The following is a 17,681-nucleotide window of genomic DNA, read 5'->3' on the forward strand; positions in this document are numbered from 1 at the left end:
GAGAGACGCATATTACTGGAGCTTTAACAATAAAATCTTGCGCAGGGGAATGTTAGACTGAGTAATTTGACGCTACTTATTTCAGTTACACAGGTCAAGCTTACCTTATCTATATTACAGCGAACTTTTTCTGTCTTTCACCTCCCTTATTCCAAGAGAGAGAGAGAGAGAGAGAGAGAGAGAGAGAGAGAGAGAGAGAGAGAGAGAGAGTCTTAACCTCTTCAGTACCATGACACATTTCCATACTCATTCTGGTTACTATTTGGTGATTTGATACAGCTTCAGAAACTTATGTGCGGGATTGAATTAGTGAAGACTTTGGCCATTAATCTTCTGATCTCCATAGACCTTTCCTAATTTAAGTAAAATCGTCTGATTGTACCCCAAACTCATGGTACAAATGCGTCCTAGTACTGAAGGGGTTAAACTACATGTACTGTATTTCACGACCAGCTTGCCATAATATCACGCACTGTAACGCTCCTTTACCGCCCATTTTACATGACAATAACACTCCCTCAACGCAACACTGTCCGTCCTCCCCTGCTGCCGGAGAGATGAAAGTCACAAACCACAACTGCAGCTTCTCACGGCCAGCTTACAGAGGCGTCGAAATACTGTGGCCTCTAACATTCCTCCACCTTGCATTTTACGTCAACACTCCTTCAACACAATCCTCACCTGCTCCCGACTGATGCGTTCCGTAAAATCCCCCACGGACATCTTTTTAACTATCTTCACTGACTTCTTTCTCTTGGCGTGTGTTGTCCTCTACTGCTGGAAACACTGCAATGATAGGTTCTCAGATCCTATCATCCGGGTATTTGTTCTGTAAGCCGCTAGGAGCATCTCTCAACATTATTCTCTCTTCATCTCTTCCTCTTATTGCTGGTATATATATCTCGTAAATTACTAGATACTCCACAATAGACTCTTAAGCTCCTCCGCCAGCAGAAACATCTCTCAATACACTGCCTTCTGTATATATTAAATACCTCAGCATTGCGTCTTAGCTTCCTCCTCACCCTCTAGGTAAGCATCGTCTTAACTTCCACCTGTCATTACTATCCTCACTTAATCCCTACTCGTAACTGTAACTTACATTCCTAAGCTTCCAGATACACCTTAGCACTGTAGTCTTCACGTATTTCCAATGACATGATAAATAACCTTCCAAGAATATCTCCCAACACTATCTCTGTGTACCTATCCCTGTGTCCCTTACTCCTAATCACTAGGTACACCACTTTACCTGTATACTGTCACCTCTTCCTCATTACCGTGCTCTGTAAGCCTCCAAGGACATAAGACTCCTCCACGCTTCTCCTATTTACTCCCTGACTAGCTTGAAGTTTCCAATTTACACTCGAAGCGATGGTTATGCGGCACCACTTCTGTCTCATTACAAGGAAAACGCGGCGCACTGGAAGGCTCTGGTGTCTTGAGTGAGCTGTTCCTGTTACTGCCTTGAATGCGGGCTTCGTCTCCCAAGCACTGCAGCGTGTGACTAACCTTGCTTATGTGTTGCTTGTTCCTTTCCCTTCTTCAAACCAAGCCTGTTCTGTTTTCTTGTGTTTTTTTCTTTCTTTTCTTCTTGAGTGTGTTTTCTTTCGTTCCTTCCTTTCTTTATATCTCATTACTGTTTATTTTCATTTTTATTTTATTTTCTATGAGTGTTCTTTTTCTTTTCTAACCTTTTCTTTTCTCTTTTACTATACGATTTTCTTTCTCTTTCGCGTCTTCCTTTCCTTTCTTCCTTGCTTGCCTGCTTCCTTCCTTCCTTCCTTCCTTCCTTCCTTCCTTCCTTCTTTCTTTCTTTTCTTCCGTCAATTACTGTTCCGTGAGTTTGTATTTACCTTTACCATTCCTTTATTCTGCTCCTGCTCTTTTTACTTTGCTATTTAGTTTTCTTCCTTGTTCTCCCTTTCTTCCTTCCTTTCTTCCTTTCATCGTATATTCACCAATTCCTCCTACTCTCCCCCGTTCTCTTGCTCCCTCCCTTCTCCTATTCGTTTATTCATTTCCTCTCTCCCTCCTCCCTCACCTACCTTTATTCATTTATCCTTTCCTCCCGCTCTCCTTTCTTCTTTCCCTTTATTCACTCACTCACTCATTCACTCATTCATTCCACCATACCTAAAACACTATGCAATAATTTTCTCCTCCTCCCCCTTTGAAATAACTCTTCCTTCCTTCCTTTCTTCCATTCATTCACTCATTCATCCATGCATCCAGTCATCCATCACTCCCCAGCCAGACAGGACAGCGCAACTCACCTTCACATCTCGTTACTCTCTTCGTCTCCTTGCATGCCGAGTGCGTTACGAAAGAGAAACGGGAAAAAATGCATGCGGAATGATCTACAGTAAACCGTTTCCTCCCTACCCTAGTTCTGATCCCTCTACTGTGAAATACTGGCGCGCATCTCTCTTTCCCTCTCTCTTTCTCTTTCTCTCTCTCTCTCTGTCTCTCGTTCTTCCTGGTTGAGATGCTAAGGTGGAATTGATGAAGGAAAGTGAGTTATGAGAGGCAGACACGAGTGAGAGAGGCAGCCGGGAAAGTGTTATCGGTGTTGTGACGGAAATATATTCTATACTATCTCTGTTTCTCTGTGTCATTTTCTCTCTCTCTCTCTCTCTCTCTCTCTCTCTCTCTCTCTCTCTCTCTCTCTCTCTCTCTCTCTCTCTCTCTCTCTCTCTCTCTCGTCCTTGAATTCCCCTTTTTTCATTAACTTGAACGCCTTTAATTAAACTAACTAAAACACATAAATGATAGAAAACGATTAAAGGGAAAAGAACAGATTCACCTTAACTTCCTTCCCTCCATCTCCTTCAGTACCTTTAATTAAAACTAGCCAGAATGGACGCTTAAATGAGAGAGAAAGAGAGAAAAGGAAAGAGAAAAGGAGGAATCGGACACAAATTGAACGGTTCTAAAATCCAGCGTTTAAAAAGGAGAAAAAAAGTAGCCGTCACGTTTATCGACAGGTGTGTAAAATTCATGTGCTTATTTTCCGTTACTGTGTCAGTTTCTGTGTTATAGATATGTGATACTGAAATATGAATTGGGAAGGAGATAAATAACCACGGGGGAGAGAAGAATATGTTAGGTACTTGTATTTGTAAGTATCCGCTGGTAAATTCACGTGTATTTCCCTCCACTAATGTGTTTCAGTCTTTATAGAATAAGTGCGTATTGTAAACAGAGAAGTATAACGAAAAAAAATAGTAAAATCAACGATGAAATCCAGCAAAAGAAGAAAAAATACCACATTTATTCACCGTTCAGTAAATTCGTGTGTGTGTGTGTGTGTGTGTGTGTGTGTGTGTGTGTGTGTGTGTGTGTGTGTGTGTGTGTGTGTTTGCCTGCACCAGTTAAGTCACATAGCTGCTCTCTTTTCCCGTGCCTTGTCTCTCCACTCACTCTCCGTGTAGTTTGTGTAGCGCACCAACACGCGACAACTGTATTAGTGCTCCGGCCACTGATGCGGAGCGAAAAGAATCATGTTATTTTTTGAGCTACTGAAGTTCGATGTTTCTGATTCGCTTGTATCTATCGTGAGTTACTGGTTGCCTCGATGCTCTCACTCTCATTGTCGAGCTGCGTGGGTGGATATGGTTATTAGGAGTGTGCATAGGTGCTGGGTCACGTGTTGGCGTGTTGGTGTAGGTGTTGTAGTGGGTAAAATAATAGTATAATTGGTAGAGAGTGTCAGCACCTTCAGTAAATTTTGTCTTGAATTTCTGTTTACATCATTATTTTTTTTGTGTGTGTTATTCTATGTATTCTTATTCAATTCACTTATTTTTAAGGAGAGGCCTTCTTACATACATGAACAAGTTTGTGTGTGTGCGTGTGTGTGTGTGTGTGTGTCAGTGTATGTCAGTGTATAAGAATGGACTGGATTGTGTTTTCATCCATGTGTTCCGAGGCAGTGTATATATAGAGAGAGTGTGTGGATGCTATGTGTCCCAAGAGCGTTGTGTGGCACTGAATAAAGCAGGAGTCATGGAAGTCTCTCTCTCTCTCTCTCTCTCTCTCTCTCTCTCTCTCTCTCTCTCTCTCTCTCTCTCTCTCTCTCTCTCTCTCTCTCTCTCTCTCTCTCTCTCTCTCTCTCTCTCTCTCTCTCTCTCTCTCTCTCTCTCTCTCTCTCAGCGCTTTAGTTGATGAAATATTTAATCACTCTACATTACCTTTGATCATTTCCAAAAGTGATTACTAGTTGACTAAGTGAATTAATTTGTTTTTCATCACTCAAGTTGCGTTATATCAAGGATGTAAAGATATTAAACCTGGACACGCACACACACACACACACACACACACACACACACACACACACACACACACACACACACACACACACACACACACACACACACACACACACACACACACACACACACACACACACACACACACACACACACACACACACACACACACACACACACACACACACACACACACACACACAGAGGGTAAATGACACGAATGTACGTTATGGGTATGAATGTGTAGCAAAATAAATGAGAAAAATAAACAGATGATATGTCCGGTTTAATCAACAGGTGGATAATAAAACTTTCGTGTCTGTCTCCGTGTGTTTGTTTTTTTACGTATGACCTTTTTTTTTTATATATATTTTTTTCAATGCGTTGTCCGTCATGTAGCGAAACCAGCAGTACTCTCACTCCCTTTCCTATTACTACATCCCTTCACAATCTAGCATAGTATCCCTTTAAAAAGCCGCACCATTTTCACACCTGCCATTTTCTTTTTTTTTTTTTTTTTTTTTTGGGGGTAATTACTTTCTACCATCGATCATTCAATGGAGTATCTCTTTTAATCCATATATTTATACATAACACTTTTTTTTCTCCCATGCAACATTTCCCCACATTTTTTATTTTATTTATACCATGTGAGCTTTTTCACGGGAATTTCTGGGCTAAAGGAGATACTTTTTGGGGTACCTCCTATCTCAACGACCATCCGCTAGGACACCCTTGCCCCAAGTGAGGAAGCCCTACCTACACTCGGACCGTGGACAGGATTCGAACCCGTGCGCTTGGAGACCCCTCGGACCCCAAAACACGCATGGTTCCACTGTACCACGGCGGTTATAATTCACTTTCCTCACCTTGTGTTGCAATACGATAGGTTTCTTTTCCTTCTACTACTTTTTGTTCTGCCTTTGAGCTCCACACACTGTTTTTATTATTTCTTTGTATTTCAATTCGAGCGATACAGTTTACTTTTTTTTTCCCACTCGTAAAGCAATAGAGATTCATTTTTCCCCGTCGTGAAGGGTTACAGGTTAATTCCTCCCGTTTTCGAGTCACATCCTCTCTCTCTCTCTCTCTCTCTCTCTCTCTCTCTCTCTCTCTCTCTCTCTCTCTCTCTCTCTCTCTCTCTCTTAATTCGTTTTCAAGAGCCATATTCTCTTTTTTTTCACGTTTCGAGAATTACAGTTATAGTTTTTCTTTCTCTCTTTCTTTTATTTCTAGAGTGTCATGTCTTTTCTTTTTTTTCCATGTCTCTCTGTCACACTTTTTCCTTTCTTTCTTTCTTACTCTCACTCTCTTCAATCGTCACATATTGTTCCTTTTTGTGTTGAGTGGAGAAGACAGTTTATCCTTTAATTTTTCGTCTTTAAGTACTTACAGTTATATTATTCTTTGTCACAGAGAGCGTAGTAGATAGATAGATAGATAGATTTTATACAGGTCCTTTTCCCTTTTTAGTTTGTCTTTTTCTATTTTTTTTTACCCTGTTTTTTTTTTTTTTTTTTTTTTTTTTTGACCGCTACAGTTACTATTTCCCTCGTTTAGAATGTTACACCACTACAGATTCACTTTCTTTTCTACAAAACCATTCTTTTCTACATACCTACTAACACTTTTTTTTCTTTCCTCAGCACACTCGCACTCGTTAAAAAAAAAAAGTAAAAGAAAAAAAAAAAAAAAAAAGCTCGTTAAAAAAAAAAAAGAAAAGATCGAGAGAAGCGACAACATACACAAAAGTTGGAACGTATCCGAACACTGCACCAAAGAACAGGAACACTCGTGCCGCCGGAATGACTGACTGACCCTTAAAATGTAGTCATAGGTGTCGCGGTTATGTGACAGTGGGGAGGGGAAAGGGAGGGAGGTGGGGATGGAGGAAGGGAGAGGGAAGAAGGGAGGCAGTGCATGTGAAGCTGTCCAGTTCTGTGCAGGAGGTTCAATTTATGCTATAGGTAGGTTTTGACGTGCGGCTTTGGTATGATAATGCTGGTCTTTTGAGAGAGAGAGAGAGAGAGAGAGAGAGAGAGAGAGAGAGAGAGAGAGAGAGAGAGAGCAGACATTCTCTTAAGTAAAAAAAAAATATTTCCACCATCGGCTAATCGAAAATATGACAAAATTCCACCATTCCTGTAGGTCTCTCTTTCTTTCTTTCTCTCTCTCTCTCTCTCTCTCTCTCTCTCTCTCTCTCTCTCTCTCTCTCTCTCTCTCTCTCTCTCTCTCTCTCTCTCTCTCTCTCTCTCTCTCATCTACTCACTAGCTTAAAAAATAAACGAGCACCGACATACCTGACATTTCCGTTGCCTCATCTGAATGTATTATTAACTCTTTGACTCCTGATTGATGACAGAGCAACGCCTGATATTTGAGCGCCTTTGCGTGGTATTGAGCTGAGATTACGGCGATATACGAGTACAGGGACAAATAAATACATTAATGGATAAATAATAACACGGACTTCAAATTTAAAAGTATCAAAATTCAATTTCCTCTCAGTAGTGACGTTTGGAAAGTATAATCTAAACCTTTTTTTTTTTATATATAAGAGTGGAGGATTGGCCAAGGGCAACAAAAATATAAAGAAAAAAGGCCCTCTCAGTTGCCAGTCTCCTTATAGAGCCGATGGAATTAGCCCAAGGATAGGAACAGTTGTCTTGAAACCTCCCTCTTGAATGAAGCCAAATCATAGGAAGTTGGAAGATTCATGTGCTTATGGGGATTAAAGAGCTCACCTGAGACTTCCTCCTTCACCACCTGTGCTGAGAAACACTACATCTCGCCTCCCTGTACTAAGAAAGCCCCGTCTCAGTATCTTATGGAGTATCGCCAATCTCGCTTAGGGTGGGATGCAAGGGTTCAAGGTGCTCAGGACTCGATAAAGGGAGAGCTTACCATTGAGGGCACCACGTCAGCCTCGTCAGCCGGGTGGATATGGTCTCTGTTGCTTTAAGGTGCCAGGTTAAATATTTCGTGGTTTTATTCCTGCATCCTTGAGTGTGTGATGGCGATGGTTTGGTTTCGTTTACTCTGCTGGGTTCGTTTCTCTCTCTCTCTCTCTCTCTCTCTCTCTCTCTCTCTCTCTCTCTCTCTCTCTCTCTCTCTCTCTCTCTCTCTCTCTCTTCTGGTATGTTAATGTGTTTGGGTTATTTATTTTCCTTGGTGTTCAATGTAGGTTAATTAAGAGAGGAAAAAGGTGTGTTGATCTTGTTTTAGTTTGTGATTTTGCTTTATTTATTTATTTTTTTCTTGGTGGAAATGTTTAGCTATTTGTTATGTTGGAAAATACACCAGACATACAAACATACAGATAGACAAATAGACAAGAAAACAGACAGACAGACACGTAGGTAGACAGACATCCACACACACACACACACACACACACACACACACACACACACACACACACACACACACACACACACACACACACACACACACACACACACACACACACACACACGCACTGGCACAACAAGACACTCATCTCATATTGAACGGTGTACACTACATAATTCTGCTGCCACCACCACAACATACACCACCACCACTGCCACCACCACAACACCACACCACCACCACCACTTCACCACGACACGCATACTGACACATCCTCGCCATGAACACATCCACTCACTAAGCCGCTCCCAACACAAACCTTCACCAATACATCCTAATTACTACTCTCCCTTACCATGGCTATACAGTTCCATCACTACCCACCCATCCACCCACCCACCCACGGCCTTTCACACACACACACACACACACACACACGTAGGCAATTCCCGTTCATTCCCGGCCAGACCAGCGTGGAATTGGCCCTTCCCGTACAGAATAATCCTTACGTGATTTACTCCAGCTCTAAATCAGCAGGTAGTGTATGAGAATCTGCATTACCTGTTATTAGTATTAGCATTACCGTTACTATTATTATCATTATTTTTTTTTATTATTAGCAGTATTATTATTAGTTTTATCATTACCATGGCTCCAAACTCAAAAAAAAGTACTCCAATGTAATATACTGAGGTGATGAACGAGTATTACTACAATGTTACTACAGTGTTGTTTCTATTTAGGATCCTTTGACAATCACGAATGTAGATAAAAACAAATAGAGATAAAAATTACCAGTTGGAACCTTATCCATTTTCTACGTGCCTTTTCCATCCCCTGTGAGGTGTTCGATAATTCTTGCTTGACCTGGGGAAGTTAAAGTGACTGAAAGGAACACTTGTATCCAGCTTGAGCTTAACCTCCCTTCACCTTCTGTAGCTTTAAAACGCCACAAGGGAACACTAAGGAAGAATAGATAGCAGTAAGCATGTTGGCCTTAAGGAGGCTGTTTGTGTGTGTGTGAGAGAGAGAGAGAGAGAGAGAGAGAGAGAGAGAGAGAGAGAGAGAGAGAGAGAGAGAGAGAGAAAGAAACGACTATCTCTATATCATTATCATAAGTGCTTCAAACATATCCTTGGATGAAAGCTAGAAATTTTTTTCGCATCAAACCGTTGAGAGAGAGAGAGAGAGAGAGAGAGAGAGAGAGAGAGAGAGAGAGAGAGAGTTGACCTGTTCTTCTTTTATTCCTCATGCATCTTTACCTAACTTGCGCAAACACTAACAGACAAAGACATCGCAGCAGAAGTTGCCGATATGTGAACTGAGACATCTGTTTGTATCCGACACAAGATGCAGTCGAACGAGGAGGAGAGCCAGTGTTTCCTTGCCCCCTTCTCTCTCTACCAAAGCCCTCCTTCCCTCCCTCCCCTCCTCCTTGTCCAAGCCTTCCTAGAGCAGTCCTTTGTCTGTACGAGGTGATCCCCAGAGCGTCCTTCGCTGGAACATAATTATCCTGCACTCAGGATCCTGCTTTCTGTCCGTGTGTCTGTATGTCTCTATGTCCTTTTTGCCTGTCTATGTATGTTACAGTATCACGTCCTCTTCCTCTCTCCCTTTCCTGTTTGTCAGTTTGTCTGTTTGCGTTAGTCTCAGTTTCTCTCTCTTGTTATGCGTGTGTTTGTGTTCTCTCTCTCTCTCTCTCTCTCTCTCTCTCTCTCTCTCTCTCTCTCTCTCTCTCTCTCTCTCTCTCTCTCTCTCTCTCTCTCTCTCTCTCTCTCTCTCTCTCTCTCTCTCTCTCTCTCTCAGTACAACAGTCATGAACCGTAGTAAGAAAGATTAATTTATATAAGCACAGCTATGAAATTTTTGCCGGCTGAGTGTGAGCCAATGGTGTAATCGCGCGTAATGGCTTGAAAAAGGACAAGAGCGAGCAAAACACAAGCACAAATCTGACGACACCGATTGTTTTTCGTGCTAAGCTTTAATTTTGCTAACAGAATATGTGGAAAGTCAGAACAGTCAATTAAATGTTCGTACATGTCCTAATTTTTTATTCAGTTCCCTCTCTCTCTTGCCTGACCACAATTTTGCAAGGTATTGAAATGTGTGGTGGTATATCCCAACTAGAATTCTTAGGTAGTAAAAAAAAAATGTGTGTGATACTGAATAAGATAAAAACAAGGAACGAAACTCTCAGAAGCAAGAAGCGCTGCGTAGTGGAGCCACAGAACAGACCACTGGATTATCTTGAGGCTTGTTGGTGTTTGTTCGTCTTGTGAATGCTGTGTAACTCCGCAGCAACCAGCATCAGGGAGACACCAAGGAAGCCTTATCCCAGGTGCTTTACTTCTGATAGCTTCCTTTCACAGCGTCCAAACAAGCGAGGTAAACATGTCGCTACCAAACCATGATGCTGTAGAAGACGTGGATACAAACTTCGAAATAAACTGTAGTCAGATAAAAGTTTCATTCAAGACTAATCGCAATAGCAGCGGTGTGTTTAAAGGTGAGGGCCAGGCGATGGTGGATCTGACAATATCACAACGGTAGCAGTCACTCATGGAAAACCAAACAGGACACTGATTCCTCTGACACGGCTGCTCTGTACCTCTCCTAACGTGGGTGGGTTTTTTTATGCAAGAGGGGAAAAACTGGGCAAAAGCAACATGTGGTTAAATAAATAAAAAAGCCCACTGAGATGCCAGTTCCCGAACAGAGAGTTAGCCAAAAGAATGGGATAAATGTCTGATTATTTATTGATCTATCTACGCATTTCTTTTACACGTGTTCTATTGCAAAAAATTCGTGAGGCTTCGTGTAAAGAAATATATATGGAATACGTAATGCTTTATGATTACCACTGAAATTTGAATGATTACCACTGAGTTTTGAAATTGGGTACTTGTTCAAGGCGATGATTAAAGGCGATGACCAGTGACCACGTAATAAAGAAAGGAAAGGATATAAAAACACCACCGTTATCCGTAGTTAAGCTCTACATGCATACTCGTCCGTGGAGAGCTTGGTAACTGTTTGTGGCAGCTTTGTAGACCATCATTGTTGTCATTGTTTAGGGGCGTTGGTAGTGTAACAGGTGGTGATCTTGATGCAGGATTCCTCTCAACATCACAATGGTGTTTCTTTTGTATTTTGGAACCCTTCCATAACATAAACACATGTATACATTCACCATATACACCGTTTTCTTCAGTATTGTGAGAGGCAGGTAGGTGATGCTCCTGAGATGGAGAACCGCTGACTAGGACTGATGAGTGACAAGTAATTACGTAGAAGCCGCGGAGAAATGCAAGACCAGATGTAGTGTGTAAATATTCAGACAACCTCAAGACGTCGAATATTCCTCCTCTCCCCATTCCCATCCAGCTACGCACTCCTGTACATAATTGAAACAGAAACAAACTCCTCATGAAATTTCTCCTTCCCTAGCCATGCAGAGATAAGAATAATTCACAACACACTGTCAAGATAATGCGATCCAAGTGAAGAATCTCTGTAATATTGCATTGAAAAACACGTACGTACCAGGAAGGATAAAAAATCGAAAATCCATCCCTGAAATCATGGTAGACAACTTCTCTCTGTTTTTATATCGTCTGATTAGGCAAATTTGTAAGGTGACTCGAGGCAAAAGAGATCCTACATGTCAAACCTGAGACGATGTGGCGGCAAACTTCACCTCCCATTATGGCTGTGTCTGTGAAGTGTTTATCTCGTTTTGTCTTCCTGCAACATTGTAGTCTTCTGTTGCTCGTGAGCGTAAATGTGTGTTTTAATATTTCGTAGAGAGATGCAGCGTATGGAATCAAGTTTATGTGAGTAATGGGTTGTTTTTTTTGTATTCTCTCTCTCTCTCTCTCTCTCTCTCTCTCTCTCTCTCTCTCTCTCTCTCTCTCTCTCTCTCTCTCTCTCTCTCTCTCTCTCTCTCTCTCTCTCTCTCTCTCTCTCTCTCTCTCTCTCTCTCTCTCTCTCTCTCTCTCTCTCTCTCTCTCTCTCTCTCTCTCTCTCTCTCTCTCTCTCTCTCTCTCTCTCTCTCTCTCTCTAAATTCTTCTCAACAGACATTCTTTCTTGATCCATTCATCTCTCTATTTCTTCCCATCAATTCTGGCGAGCAAACATTCCTGGTCGACCTCTCTCCCTTTTCCTTCCATCAATTCTTCCTGGCAAACATTCTTCTTTGGACAATCTCCCTTTTCTTTTCCTTTCCATCGCAGCAAATATTCCTCCCACAGTTCTCCAGCTGTTAAAAATGCGTCCCATGAATCAACCTAGCTTCCTTTGATGCCTGAATGTGTGAGGTAGTAGATGAAATATTCAGTGTTGACAGTACATGCACTCGTCGTTGCAGTGAACAGATGCAGTCTTTATGCAGTTACTAGATGGCTTTTTGACTGGCACGTGCTAGTTATTGATGAGAGAGAGAGAGAGAGAGAGAGAGAGAGAGAGAGAGAGAGGGAGAAAAGTGAGGAGCTGGTGAATTTTATATGTAACCATTTGAAAGTCAGTATTCTTACATATTTCTTTGTCTCATCTCTTAAATATAACTGGCTGTAGTGAAAGTTATTCGGGCTGAGGCTGTACGTGTCAGAGGTTTTCATGTTGTTAATGATCGTTTAACAAGGATTCCCACGTCACGAACAAGACAAACATTCTCGAGGATAGTGTTTGTGTCTGTAGAGGATTGTCTTGGTGAGAGTAAATCGTTTAAGAATTCCAACGCGAAATGTTTAGCCTGTTCTTCGTCTTTGTTATTTTCCTGGACAATATCTCGAATAAAGCTTTTGCTCTAAGTTTGGCTGCGTGGAAGAAAAATTTTCCTTTAAAACTTATTAAGAATACTCGATAACAAGCATGTCTCACAAACTTTAATTAGAAAGAAAGGAATTCGATAATAAGCTTATGCTAGAATTTTATTTTAAGTATACGTAAAGAAGTCTCGATGACAAATCTGATCCTTCATTATTTCTTACAGGTGCAGGTAAAAAGACACGGTAATTAGCGTGCTTAAAGTAGACCGTAACAAGCCTGCAACTTCTTTTCCAACAACTGCAGGTCATGAAATCTCCATCATGACTCTATTCCACAGGGAAAGAAGAGTCCATAACAAGCATACATATAGCGAGGGCATTACAGAAGTGAGGATGAATATCACTTAAATCCATGTCATTTTCGCTCAAATGTCCGTGCCATCTATCTTTCAGGTTCTGGTGAAAGTTGATGTGGTTCTAGTAATAAAGTGGTAATAATTGTACTTAAAACCTTTGCAGTCTTTAAAAAAAAAAAACTAATATGCAAATAAAAGTTTAATATAGAACACAAAAGTTAATAACATAGCTATACCTCGTCTTTGAAGCCTTTGAAAATAGTCATCCAGGTGTGAAAATAAAAAAAGTTTAATTAGGAATACGAAAGTCAGTAACATAGCCATACCTAAACTCTATACAAGTAGAGATGAATACCTAGACTGATCTTAAATTAGAAGTATTAATTAGCACCGTCTTATTGTTATTACGGTACGAATCTCAGCTTGTTAAAGGACCATAGACGTTCATTAATTAGATTTCAAGGTTCAGAGATTCATTACGTTTTTTTTTTTTGATTAATTCTTGGGAAGAAATGATAGGAAAATAGATGTATAAGTTGCTGAGGCACCACCATAATTATGAGCTTCAGGATAGAGAGAGAGAGAGAGAGAGAGAGAGAGAGAGAGACAATCATCTACAAGAATTTTCAGTGCTCATATCAGTCTGTGTGTATGTGAAATTCTCTCTCTCTCTCTCTCTCTCTCTCTCTCTCTCTCTCTCTCTCTCTCTCTCTCTCTCTCTCTCTCTCTCTCATCAGTAAACCCTCTCAAACAAACAAAGCGATACAGGAAGAAAACGGAGAGGGAAAAAAAAAAAACCCTCTGACAAATAGTTTCACAGCAGGATGCGTTCTTATCAAAAAAAGAGAAAAAAAAAATGCCCGTTAAAACTTGGCAGCCGAGGAGCATCAGGGAACAGCAGCAGCAGCAGCAGGAGCAGGAGAGTGATCCAGGAGCTTGCATTAAAAATGGCACCAAACACACACCACTACTCAGCCACGCCGCTTTGTCGCTTTACATATTGCTCTTCAGCGCTCAGTACTTACAGGAAGGCCGTATCCTTCATTACACGGGTTTTCAGGCAAAGCGAAGGACTGCATTTTCGTTTTGCATGCTTATCTACTGCATTTCCGTCTTTCGTGATGTGGTGACTCGTATTTCAATGGTATGTGCACTCGTATTTGTGTCTTTTGCTATTTGATGTCCGTAGTTCTCACATTGCAGTTCTCTCTTTGTGTAATGGATTCAACTCTTCCATTTCAGTCCTTTGTTGTATAATGGCTATCTCATTTGAGCAAGCTATTTTACTCAGCAAAATTCTAATTACTGCCACTTCTTGGTTTGAACAGTTATATCATCTCCTTCCTTTCGTCTTCCGCGAGGTGTCTTTCAAATGCTCGACTCTCACTTTTCATTATTTGTTATTTAATGATTAGGATTCATTATTTCACTCAAGTAATCTATAATGATTTTATTAAGTAGAAATCTAACTCCATGCATTTATTTGATCCTAAACTGTTCGGTCACTGTCTACTTGTCATCAGTGGTGTCTTCCCGAAGTTTTAGTACGGCACCACCAGATCGCTTTATTAATCCCTTGAGTAACATGACGCGTTTCCATTTTCATTCTGCTTTCTATTTCGTGATTTTAAACAGCTTCAGAAACTTATGTGGGGGGGGATTGAAATAGTGAAGATTGTGGCCACTAATCTTCTGATCTCCATAGACTCTTCCTAATGTCAATACAATGGTCTAAACGTACACAACTCTCAAGGTGGAAATGTGTCCCAATATTGAAGAGGTCAAACACAAAAGCCTCAGTAGTGGAAGGGATGAAGGACAAAAATGTGTAGTTGTTTCGTATATATTTTTCCGAGTCCTGAGCAAGTAAGGAACAAAAAACATTCCCGATATGAGGAATTTATTTTTATAGCTGCGTTCCTAATAAGAAATGTTTAATAGTGATATATTTTTCTGAGTGCTGAACAGGTCAAGAGCGAAAATCTTCTTGATATGATACCGTGAGTAATTGTGGTTGCTTTCCTAATCACCAGATTTCCTCGAATGGTAACTCCCTTCCTGGAGATGTTAGTGCGGCGTAATGCAATCAGACAGCACAAGCGAAGATCAGAGTCTGTTGCCGTTTGTTATCGCGCGTGATTCTCGTTATTCCGCGGCAAACAACTTTCAGGAACCGGTCAGAGAACCATCGTCGAGGGATCTTCACTTCAGATAATGACTCAGCACTACTTAAACAAGCGTAGTCGTTTCCTCTTATTTTCCCTGCAATCTAACTTCCATCACGTGCAAGACGTTTTAACCTGATGGAAATTTGATTGCTAATTCGATCCTCAGCATTTTGTTTTTCATTCATCAGTGAAGTGATTGGTTCAAAAGATGATGTTTTGATTCCAAACTAAACACATTATAGTTAGATATCACGGCGTTAAGTTTTGGCAAAGCGAAAGTTGTCGTTAACGTCCATTGTTCTGTTGAGAGAGAGAGAGAGAGAGAGAGAGAGAGAGAGAGAGATATGAGGACAGACAGGATACAGACAAACAGACAGAATCATATGCTAATTTTTTACTTCATTAAGTCTTCATCTCCTTTTCAAAAAACGGCGATAATTTCACTCAGATATTACTGTGTGTCACTTCAGCTCGGCAGTTTTCCGCCTCGCTAATGACCAGAAGCGAGCACTCAGAGCACCAGCAACGGAAAGACCCCCACCCGCCCACCTACGCACCCTCCCGCCCACCCAACAACACCACGGGCCTGTTCTTGGTGATGGTGCTGTCGATATGCCTAATGCTTTACCTCAGCCTATAGAAGAGTTAAAGCCGTGCATGCGCATACTCTTTCTTCTGATGTATATAAGAACATGATTTTTTCATTATTCTAAAGACGAGCTGAAGTATTTAATGAACCTACTCCTTCAGATGCATACTAGAAATACGACTTTCATGTGTACAGATTCTCCTTCCCTAAGCCCTTCTCTCCTATTCGTTATACCTTCCTTCACTCTCACCTCAAAACAATATTATACCCTTTTGTTCCACACCTACCTCGAAACGTGAAATATGGTGGGCGTTGAAAATTATGTTCTTTGAATCCATTTTCTTTCTTGCAAGTGCTTATAAAAATTTTCTATGGTGTATCGAGTGTTGCCAATTGTTCCACTTCACAGCGGAGGAATTAAGCCTCAAAGGAACAAAAGGAGACGTTCAAGTGACCGCCAATTCCCCTACCTCGATGTCCCAGAGCTACTTAAGCAATCCCTGATCTCTTTTTTTCCAGTAGCTTAAAGTCACTTACGTGTTACACATTCGCTTTAAATTCACGTACGACATCAGTCAAGTGAAGCATCCAGGGTTTTCACGGAGGTGTTCAAGAGATACATGAATGGAATACCTGTTCACTATACCTCAGAAATTATGGTTCAAGAACAGACAACCTCGGGAATCACACAGGTGTTAGTGAAGTCTGAAGTCGTTTTTCTGTGGCTTGTTTGCGTGTAGAACTCATCAGTCAGCAGCAAATGAGTGTAATTAGCATCAATAAGTAAAAAATTAATCCGTAAACTTCTTTGGTGGGAAGGACATGCTTTACTTTTTTAATTACTTCATTGCTTCTCGTGGCGTTTCTTGCAAGTTCAGTCTATCGTCGTTTGAACGAGAAGATAGTACAGTCCTGAGAGACACTGAAGTACCTTATTTCAATTCACTAAAATTAAGAAATGTCGCCAGTAGTGTGCATCTCTTACCCCCCCTCCTATCCTACCCCCCACCATCCAAGTCTTCATCACCATTGCCATTTGGGTAGAAAATCTATATTATCTATATTGTCTTCAGTCATTGCTATGTGTCTCACCTCTGTATACTAAAAAGCAGTAATGTTTTTAGTGGAACACTGTACGCCCCCATCCCACCACCACCACCCACATCACCACCATTAATTCTGTACTGTGATGTCAGCCACCAACATCTACCTACCTGATGTCTTGAGGAGTGCAGCAGATTCCACTTGTCTTCCTTTGAGGCAGGCGAGGAGGTCTCCAGGCGAATCAGACTTGACAGAAATTAAGAAAAGTTGCGTCACCACCAGGCCACCGCGAGGCGCGAGGCGGCGGTGCGCTGGCGGGACCGAAACGCGAGACCAAAATGAAAATGTGAAAATAAAGTACCACTGTGTATAATTCAAGTTAATATACAGACCATTTATTGATCACAAAAGGTGTGTACTTGTCTCTGGGGAGCTAAGGCAAACTGGGAAGGTGTGGAGGAGGTCACGACAAAGTTGTGACGGCAGGTGGCGCGCCGCTGCTGCCTCGACTGAACAGTGCGAACGCGGCCGCTGACGACGCCCAACTGACCAACTCACAACGCCTCCCACTCCCTGTCTCCCTTCCCGGCTCCTCTCACTCGCACCCTATCACGCTCCTCTCTCCCTGCTTTCCTTCCACGCCTTTGCACGCACGATGAATGCTTGTGTCGGTGGTGTAGAGATTGTTGTATTGTTGTGCTGATTGTGCTTATTGTAGTGAGGATGGAGACGATGCTGGTGCCGCCGTGGGACTGTATCGTGCTGCGCCGGCTGCTGTTTTGCTGTGATAGTGCTGCAAGTCATGTGGTCTCCAGGGGTGTGGCTCTTGTGTGTGGCCAGGAGGGTGCATGACTGTTGTGTTTTGTTGCCTGTGTTGGTTGTGTTTTCTGGTTTAATCTTGTGTTTTGTGATAAGGTGTTCAGGTGGTGAGTGGTGTTGGCGTTTAGCTGTGGCGATTGGGTTGGTCGTTGTGATGATTGTGGTGATGGAGAGCTGATAGTGATGGTGATAATTGTAGTGGTTTGGTAATGGGGCTGGAGTAAGATTGTGATGACGGTGGGGGTAGTAGCGTTAGAAGGTGATGAGTGTGGTGGTGGTGGAGGTGATGATGGTAGACAGTGGTGGTGGTGGT

General features: G+C 41.7%; 1 protein-coding gene across 1 annotated transcript in view; it reads right to left on the minus strand.

Moving 5' to 3' along the window:
* The window catches only part of LOC123520620, a 462,153-nt gene extending 445,074 nt beyond the window's left edge, over positions 1–17,079 (minus strand). Inside the window, exon 1 of the mRNA XM_045283064.1 lies at positions 16,720–17,079. The gene's annotated coding sequence lies outside the window, so the exon portion shown is untranslated. The remainder of the gene's footprint in view (positions 1–16,719) is intronic.
* Between the last annotated feature and the right edge of the window lie 602 nt (positions 17,080–17,681).

This window comes from Portunus trituberculatus, chromosome 47 (assembly GCF_017591435.1).
Source record: "Portunus trituberculatus isolate SZX2019 chromosome 47, ASM1759143v1, whole genome shotgun sequence".
NCBI lineage: Eukaryota > Metazoa > Arthropoda > Malacostraca > Decapoda > Portunidae > Portunus > Portunus trituberculatus.